Source organism: Lotus japonicus, chromosome 1, assembly GCF_012489685.1.
Source record: "Lotus japonicus ecotype B-129 chromosome 1, LjGifu_v1.2".
Taxonomy (NCBI): domain Eukaryota; kingdom Viridiplantae; phylum Streptophyta; class Magnoliopsida; order Fabales; family Fabaceae; genus Lotus; species Lotus japonicus.
The window spans coordinates 125,828,158-125,837,018 of record NC_080041.1 but is presented as its reverse complement, the minus strand read 5'-3'; the positions used below and the strand labels follow the sequence as shown (position 1 = coordinate 125,837,018).

The following is an 8,861-nucleotide window of genomic DNA, read 5'->3' as shown; positions in this document are numbered from 1 at the left end:
ATCATCTCCCAACATCATCATCTACATCATCAATTCATGTATTCATCCATCATCATCAACAAACCCAGATCTGGAACCTTGAACAAACAAACACATGTTTTAAGTGTAATTTTCCGTCAAATCTCAGTGTGCATGGTTGATGACAGATTCAAAGTAACCATTTCAATTTCATCATCATCATCTTTGTTTGAGAGAGAGAGAGAGTTCATCATCAAATCGCCACTCATCATCAAATCGCCACCTTCTCTCCGGTCCCCTTCCTCCCCCGCCTCAAGCGTCGCCCTCCTGCTCGCGAACCTGACCTTAACCTCCCTTCATCATCCCATGACCAACAACAACTACAAGGTAACCTAATCATATTGTTTTTCTTCCTATTCACCTTTTCCATTTCCCCAACTCACCCAAACCCAGATCTGGGCTAAACTCCTACAAATCCCCCTGTTCCACTATTTCCCCAATTCACCAAACCCTAAGTCGCTCAAATCGCGTTCACTTTTTGATCCCCTGCACCTGCTTCACCGCTTCCTCCCACTGCTGCTGCTGATGCGGGTGGTGGTGGTAATCCCCGTCTTCCAAATCGGGATCCTCTCTCCCTCTCTCATGCTCTTGGAGTCGGGTTGGGTGGATGAGGGTGAGGGAGATAATAAATCTGGTCGGGGTTTGCGGTGCGTTGTGGGCGGCGGTGGCGTTTTGGCAGCGGTTTTGGTTTGGTGGATCTGGGTGGAGGAGAGAAAAAGAAGATGAGTGGGAGGAGAATAAAGGGATTTAGGAAGAAGGTGTTTTATTTTTTATTTTACATTGTAGATACAAATATAAAAATAAAATAAAAGAATAATAATAATTTTTAATTTAGTTTAGGTGGTACAGATAGCAAAAGAGGGGGGTGAAAATAGCAACTGCCGTTAACAATTAGATGGAAGGCTAACGACAGGACCCAATTGTCACAAATTGGAACAAAGGGGACTAAAATCGCGCAATTAAAACAAAGGGGATCAAAATTGCACAAAGGTCAAACATCAGGGACCAAAAGTGCAATTAAGCCTTAATTTTTACACAAAGTATGACTCTAGATGAACCTTGCGTGTAATGTAAGTAATTCATATTTTTAAATCGCTAGAAAACTCAATTAACCATAGTAGTATTCGTGGAGGTTCATAGCCAAAAAGAAAAAATTATGTTTAATAATATTTAGTTATTTACCATGAAAGTTTCATTATTTAATCATAATATTCGGTGAGATAGCAAATGTCCCATGATGGTGACTCGTAGATTCATTATCACCTAAAACGGAGTTGTTTGCTTCTACCCTCTGCAAGCTTTATTCACGTAGTAATCAGATCACATCTTCTCTGTTTTTCCTTTCTTTTATTCTCAGTCTTTAAAACAATTCTTTCTATAATTCTATCATCTCTACAATATTTTGTGTTGCAGACCGTCTCTAAAATTATCACTGACACACAGGTACGCAGTTAACATTCTCTGAGTTCAATTCATTTTTTTTCAGATCCATCAACCTTTTAATTTTTATACCTCTGGCAATTTCTATCTGTTTTGAATCGGATCCTTTCAAGTTTCAACTCAAACAACATGGGGGAATTACCTATAAACCATAACCATAATTGGATCCCATGATTTGTAAATCATGAGTTATTTGAAGTTACTCCAATCTCTCCATTTTATGGTTTTTATATAATCTTTGGAGGGTATGCCTAATTTCATCAGTTGGTCATATAAAAATGAAATATCAAGTGCTCTCAGATTGTGTTAAATGTTGATCAAGTCAGTCCTAATACTTTCTCTGAAGAGACTAACTTGAGTGACATTTGCACAATCACATAATTAATCATAATAGCCGGAGGTTCTTCTTTGAACTAATTTGCTCGACGCTTACACTTTCATGACGGATTTGACTACTAACCCGAACAAAATTCCTCTACCAGTTATTAGTTCTCAGTGCTGTTTACTCTTTCATAGGTAAAAATAAATAAAGGAAGAAAGAAAAGGGAGAGTTGAGAATGGGGTTCGTGTTGGTGATATCGTTGCCGTTAATATTGTTCATCTTGATTTTGGCTTTGGTGTGTTACCTCTTGGGTAGGGCCCGGGGTCGACGACAATGTGCACAGCCTCAGCAATATGGGCCACCTGCTCCTCCGCCTCAGGCCCAACCCAAATAACCACGGGCCTACGACTAGAAATGATGTTACACATGGATGTTGATGATGATGATTACTATTGTGTAATTATAATTATCTGCATAGTTTATCAAAGGCAATACGATGGCCGAAGCACTACCATTCATGACTAATCTTGAATGAAATGATAAAGCATTGGAATTTGTTTTCCATGAATGCATGTTAGGTGATTGGTGCTTGAAGAAAATTTGGATGTCTCATTCCCCTTTGAACCACATGTATCATCCATTAAGACAATTATAATTGAGTTGAGTTAGACCATCATATATAAAAATTGAATGAGTTGTGGGTGCTTGTGAAAAGGATAAAACTTATATACATTATCGTGAGTAATGAGTACTGTTTGTTTGTATTGTCCAATGAAAAGCTCAATGATTCACTTTCTTAACTTAGTGTTCAATTCATTTTTAATATAGTAAATTCTCTCAATTTTTATCTATGATAGGTAGCTCAGTTGGCAATGCAAACAAATTGTGCGGGAAAAATTCTTGAGTTCGACCCCCACAATATACATCGAAAGAGGGTTGAAGAGTCTTTACTGTAACTAAATCTTAAATTCGAAATAGTCGACATTTGAATAATGATCGAAGGTTTATACCAAAGTTCTCTCAACTTTCACTTGCGCTTAACTCACACGTCATGTTGTGATTGACAATAGTAAAAATTGCACTTATAACACCCAAGTTTTATCTTTATGAAAATCACCACTTCCCATTAGCTAACGTGAACTTGAGTTCAAATGTACCTCCGAAAATGTTAAAACTTTGCGGATATGCATGTTGGAATATAATCTAAGATCATTCATATGTCTTTTATTCAACAGTTTAAGTCTTTTGAATAATTGGTTCTTCCTAGGGTTCGTAATCTCTATAACCCAATGAACTGGAGCTCGATTATAGTTGCCTACATTATTATAATTAAAAGTTGTTAATGCTCATGCTAATTGAATTTATACATTGTTACGTTCAACACTTCCTAACCTAAACCATAGTGATGCGAATTTGATTCTCGGATTATTAATCCATCTTTTAATTCAATTTGATACCCAAAAGTATCCAACAATTACCCGGCGTGGGTGTGATAACTGTTAGAAGTCCCACATTGGCTAGAGATAAGGCCAATCAAGTGTTTATAAGGGTAGTGCAAACCTCAACTCTTAAGCTAGCTTTTGTGGTTGAGTATAGGCCTCCCAATTTCTAATATGGTATCAGAGCCTATCCTAGATCCAGTTGTTGTTTGTTGTGGAGACTTCCCATATTTGGGGCACCCGTTGTTGTTGATCCCACGTTCCAGGTTGTTCAGTCCTGGACGTGAGGGGGTGTGTTAGAAGTCCCACATTGGCTAGAGATAGAGCATAGATAGCCTTTATAAGGGTAGTGCAAACCTCAACTCTTAAGCTAGCTTTTGTGGTTGAGTATAGGCCTCCCAATTTCTAATATGGTATCAGAGCATAAGGCCAATCAAGTGTTTATAAGGGTTGTGCAAACCTCAACTCTTAAGCTAGCTTTTGTGGTTGAGTATAGGCCTCCCAATTTCTAATATGGTATCAGAGCCTATTCTAGATCCATTTGTTGTGTGGAGACCTCCCATATTTGGGCCACCCGTTGTTGTTCTCACGTTCCAGTCTGTTCAATCCTGGACGTGAGGGGGTGTGTTAGAAGTCCCACATTGGCTAGAGATAAGGCCAATCAAGTGTTTATAAGGGTTGTGCAAACCTCAACTCTTAAACTAGCTTTTGTGGTTGAGTATAGGCCTCCCAATTTCTAATAATAACGAAAATGAAGAATTCATGCATCATATGTTTTGGTTAATGTGTACCTAAGAAATGCTTAAAAAGTATTACAACAATACATAAATAGTATCCAAAAAGTATCAATCCAGTGCCCAAAAGGTACCCAAATACCCAATTTTTTTTCTTTGAGGTGTAGTGAACCCAAAATGAAGTATCCATGTATGGTAGCTCCAAAGCATTGCCTTGGATAGTTCTTGGATGGGAGGTGGTACCGAGGCCAGTGGTGAGGCCGTGACTGTCAGTGACCACCGACTTCTGGTACTCCGCTACCAAGTGCTTGGCCTCATCTGCCGTGTGGCTCTGGTTGTTGCCATTGGTGGTTGCTGCCATCTTAATAGTGCAAATTGAAAAAATATGATTGAATATTCTCGAAACAAAAATGGAGCTGGCTTGTTCGATGGAGTTATGAAGGAGAAATATTAGTGGGAGAGATTGTGTATTGAAGAAAAATATTGTGGAAATGTTGGTTTGGGGAGTTGTGGGTTTCTTGAGAGGTGAAGGGAAGAGAAGGTGGGTATTGATATATAGTAAGAGGAGGTGGGTTTATTCATTTGTTTATTGTTTCTCTGTTTGCTTCAGGGGTTAGTAGATAATTAAATATAGCAGTTTGATTGTAGCTCCAGGTTCTCTGTATTCAGTCTATACAATTATAACTAGATATAAAACCAGTGCGTTGCACGGACGCACGGGTTTATTTATAATATTTTTTAAAATTATATATAATTATTATAGTTTAAATAAATATATAAATATTAAAATATTTAATTATAAAATAGATAATAATGGAGCTGTGACATTTCATTGAATAGAATTAGAGTTTTATTGGTGTAAATAATGAATATTACTCAAATTTAATAATTGATGTAAATAATTAATAGACATTTCATTTAAGATTTGTTATCTGATAATATAGAAAATAATTAATTGAATTTGAAATATTTTAAATCAAGTAATAATTTTTGCCCGGTTTGCGTCAAGAGAAGGCTCTTCGCATCGCATTTAGCGAGTTCTCCCATTATTCATTATAGCTTCGTTGTATTTGGACATTGCGGTGTAGTTTTTTGTATTAACCTTCCTCTCGTAACAAAAAAAAGTAGTAATTTTTTAATATCATAAATAAGTTATAATGACATTTGTTTTACTTTATATCAACAATAAATAATTTTAACAATTACCAGTGTAAAAAATTATTTATTAAATTTAACAACTTTGATCATGGTTATTTTCCTCTGTTATGCATCATCAAATCATTTTTACTAATATAAAATCGATCAAAAATTATATTTAAATAATTTTTTCAATGAAGACACATATTAGCAGCACAAAGTTAAAGAGGTGAAAAAAGGTGCAAACAACAACCTTTCAATAACCAGAGATAAAGTAAAAGTTAAACTAAGAAAAGAGATGTAATGTTACAATTTGAATGAAAGAGTTATATTTGAAAAGTAGTTCTGCAATATAAATCATAAAGCAAAAGAATTTTTTTTCACCTATATCATGAAATGTTATTTATGTATATAGTTAAGTATACACATTACACAATAGTACATGTGAAATACATGTTTCTTCAAATTTTAGTATAAAATGAAAGGGAATGATGAAGAATAATTAGGATAAATTAAAAAACCACAAAAATTAGTAAAAGAAAAAATTTGCAAAAACTGAAATCCTTGAAGAACTTAGTTTATACATACAATATTAGAGCCTCAAATTAAACACCCCGGCGTGAAATCTAGCAAGGAAAAAGTGAGTAAAAAACCGAGAAGGGTTAAGTAAGGTGAGAGAACAAAGAAGAAGCCATAAAAGGACAAATAGACCTCACCAAAGTAAGATATGAAAACAAATAACAAAAGAAATACATGTAGCACCCAAGATCCATGGCCTCTATCTCCATATATATCTCATACTTCATGGGGGTTGAATGAAAGTTGCATAAAACTCAAACAAATGAGGTGTATTTATACTTGAAGATTAAGCATTGAAGAATATGAAATGTCTCACTAATTTTGAATAAGAGGATGAATGATTAATTACTCATAAAAAATGAAACTGATCCATATTTGTAACCGATAGTATTAATTAAATTTGGGAAAAGGAATTGGTGAAGAGAAAGATGACATATTTCTATTAGTTGAAGGGAATTTGCACTTTCAATAACAATATGTATTCAAATTTGCACTTAGAAAGATTGACATGCGGTTATTATATATTTTTCTTCAATTATAGAAGCTATATGTATTCTTTTCAAGAGTTACATTAGATAACGTAAAAAAATAAAAATTAGAGAGATTCAAAAGTTACATTATCATAAAAGTTGAATAGAAATTTGTTCAACTTCATTGTTTAATGCTAGTATGTGTAACATAAAAAAACACAAAGATTGGAGAGTTTCAAAAGTTACATTATATTAAAAGTTAGGCTTAAAAGCATTTTTAGTCCCCCACGAATGCAATATGTGCAAATATGGTCCTTAAACTTTAAAAATAGCATTTCAAGTCCCCTACGTTACCCTCCGTCAACAAAATTGTTCCCTCCGTTTAAAAACTAACGATTTTAGGGACAAATCTGTAATTTAACAAACAAAAAATTTGAGAAATAAAAAAACCATGAAGAAACCCAGCAAATTCCTCATTTTCATCTTCTTCTTCCACCATATTCATCATTTTCTCTATCATTAAACCAAAAAATCAGAAAACTTCATCATCCTGCAGATTCACCTCAATCTCAAAGTATCACGTTCATTTCTTTTCATTGTGATTAGATTGATTGAAAGAGAACCAACAAATTAAAGGAGGAACAATCAGACATCAAGAACAAAATCATGTTCACCCCCTTAAAAAATTGTGAGTTCCACTGCACCAATTTCCCCTTTTCACGAGTTTCCTCAAGAAACCAATTAGGAAAAACACGAGGTTTCAGCCCCAATACCTAAGGGGTGGCTTCATCACCCACAAAAACAAAACTTGGCAGTTGTTCCTCAATACAACCATCGCTCTTCTTGAAACATGGTGTTTTTGTTTTCATTTCTTTTGGGCTCTTGAACAGAAGACCAACCGGTCTGATTTTTGAGAGATAGTGGATGAAATCATGCTCTAAGCCTCTAACTCTTCATATATGTCCACCAGGATGCAAATGTTTTTGAAATTGGGAAACCATTTTTTTGTCTTGATTTGAAACAAAAATAACTGATCTGAACCTTGGTGGAGATGGGGTGGTTTATGGATTTTTGAGTTCTATTATTCAAAAACAGAAGTTGAAGGATTTCGATTTTTAGGATTTTCTGGGTTTATGTTGGAGAAGATGATGAAGATAGTGGAAGAAGAAGATGAAGTTCATGAACATTCATAACATTTCTGGATTTTAGACTTTTTTTTTAGGGGCAGTTTTTTATTATTATTAGTTTTTTTAACAGAAAACGTTAATTTCTTGACGGAAAACCAAGAGTGCTAACGGAGTGTAACGTGGGGACTCAAAATGCTATTTTTAAAGTTTAGGGACCATGTTTGCACACATTGCATTCGTGGGGGACCAAAAGTGCATTTAAGCCTAAAAGTTAAATAGAAATTTTGTTGAACTTCATTGTTAAATGCATTCAATACTTACATATATAGATATAGAAGATAAATATAGATAGATAGATAGATAGATATATAGAAGATAGATAGATTTAAAAGTATTTTATATAAATTATTTATTAATAAATATTATTTATTATTTATTTTAATTTTTAATATTTGTAAAATGTAAAGCTCAAGTCAATTTTAAGTTTATGAATGTTGTAATTTAATATAAGTAGTTGAATAATTTTTTATTATATTTTTTTTCAGTTTTTAATATATTTAATCTATTTTTATTATTTTTTAATGTATTTAATATAAATGTATGAGAGCTTTATGGCTTAATCCATTTAATACATGTAAAACCTCAAGTCTCCTTTACATATATATATATAGATGTAACCAATTCCTGTTTCTTTGATCTACATTAAACTTAATATAACAAATTTTAATTTCATTTTAATATCTTAAAATATGTGAAATTACATTTGCCTTTGACCGGAAATCAAACCAAACATTAAGTAGAGCTGGCTGCTGTGTGGTCTAAACAAAATGAAAGGTTGTTGAAAGGAAGGAACGAGGAAGGGATCACCACTCTAGCTAGTCCAACTCATGTTAGTCAAGTCAAGCCTCTACACCAAATATTATTTTTTTGAAAGCTTGGTTTTTATTTTCTAGTGATTTTTTTTCAACAAACGTGCAAATCAAATAAATTTATCTAAATATATTAATAAGTCTTTTTTTTATAGGCAAATGTCAGTAGTTAGTAATATTAGTAAATTAGTCTCTCCTTAGGGTTCGAACCCTGGACCCTTCACCCTTCATCTCACCCAGCCCTATGTCCCTTAACTCTTACCACTTGAGCTAACATTCGGTGACATATTAATAAGTCTCATGTGGTTTGGTTAATTGATCAGTCAACGTAAAAGCTAGAGCATGTGCATCAACCATCGTAATTGAGGTCAAGTTTTTGCATTATTATATAAACCAATAATAGTACATTAGACATCACTTAAATACCTAATTTTTTTTTCTTTATTTCTCACACCTTACCACATTAAATTATACATCACATAATACATCCGTGAGCAATTTACTTACTTAGCAGCTAAATCTATAGGAATGGAAGGTAAATCCGCAAGGAAGGTTTGTAAGTAAATCATATGATAAGTTCATAGCAAAATCTGCAGAGAAAGGTAAATCCATGAGAAAAAGATTCAAAGGTAAATCCGCACGAAACAATAATAGCTAAATCCTTAGGAAAATGCCGTAGCGAATCCGTTGAACACTTTCATATCTAATTCTGCAGAAAAGAATTTA

At 33.9% G+C, this 8,861-nt stretch overlaps 1 long non-coding RNA gene across 1 annotated transcript; it reads left to right on the top strand.

Moving 5' to 3' along the window:
* The first annotated feature begins 1,200 nt into the window (after positions 1 to 1,200).
* On the top strand, positions 1,201 to 2,592 carry LOC130730353 (uncharacterized). The gene is made up of 2 exons (XR_009016318.1): positions 1,201 to 1,461; positions 1,975 to 2,592. It is a non-coding gene; the product is annotated as an uncharacterized LOC130730353 (long non-coding RNA).
* Positions 2,593 to 8,861: the final 6,269 nt, after the last annotated feature.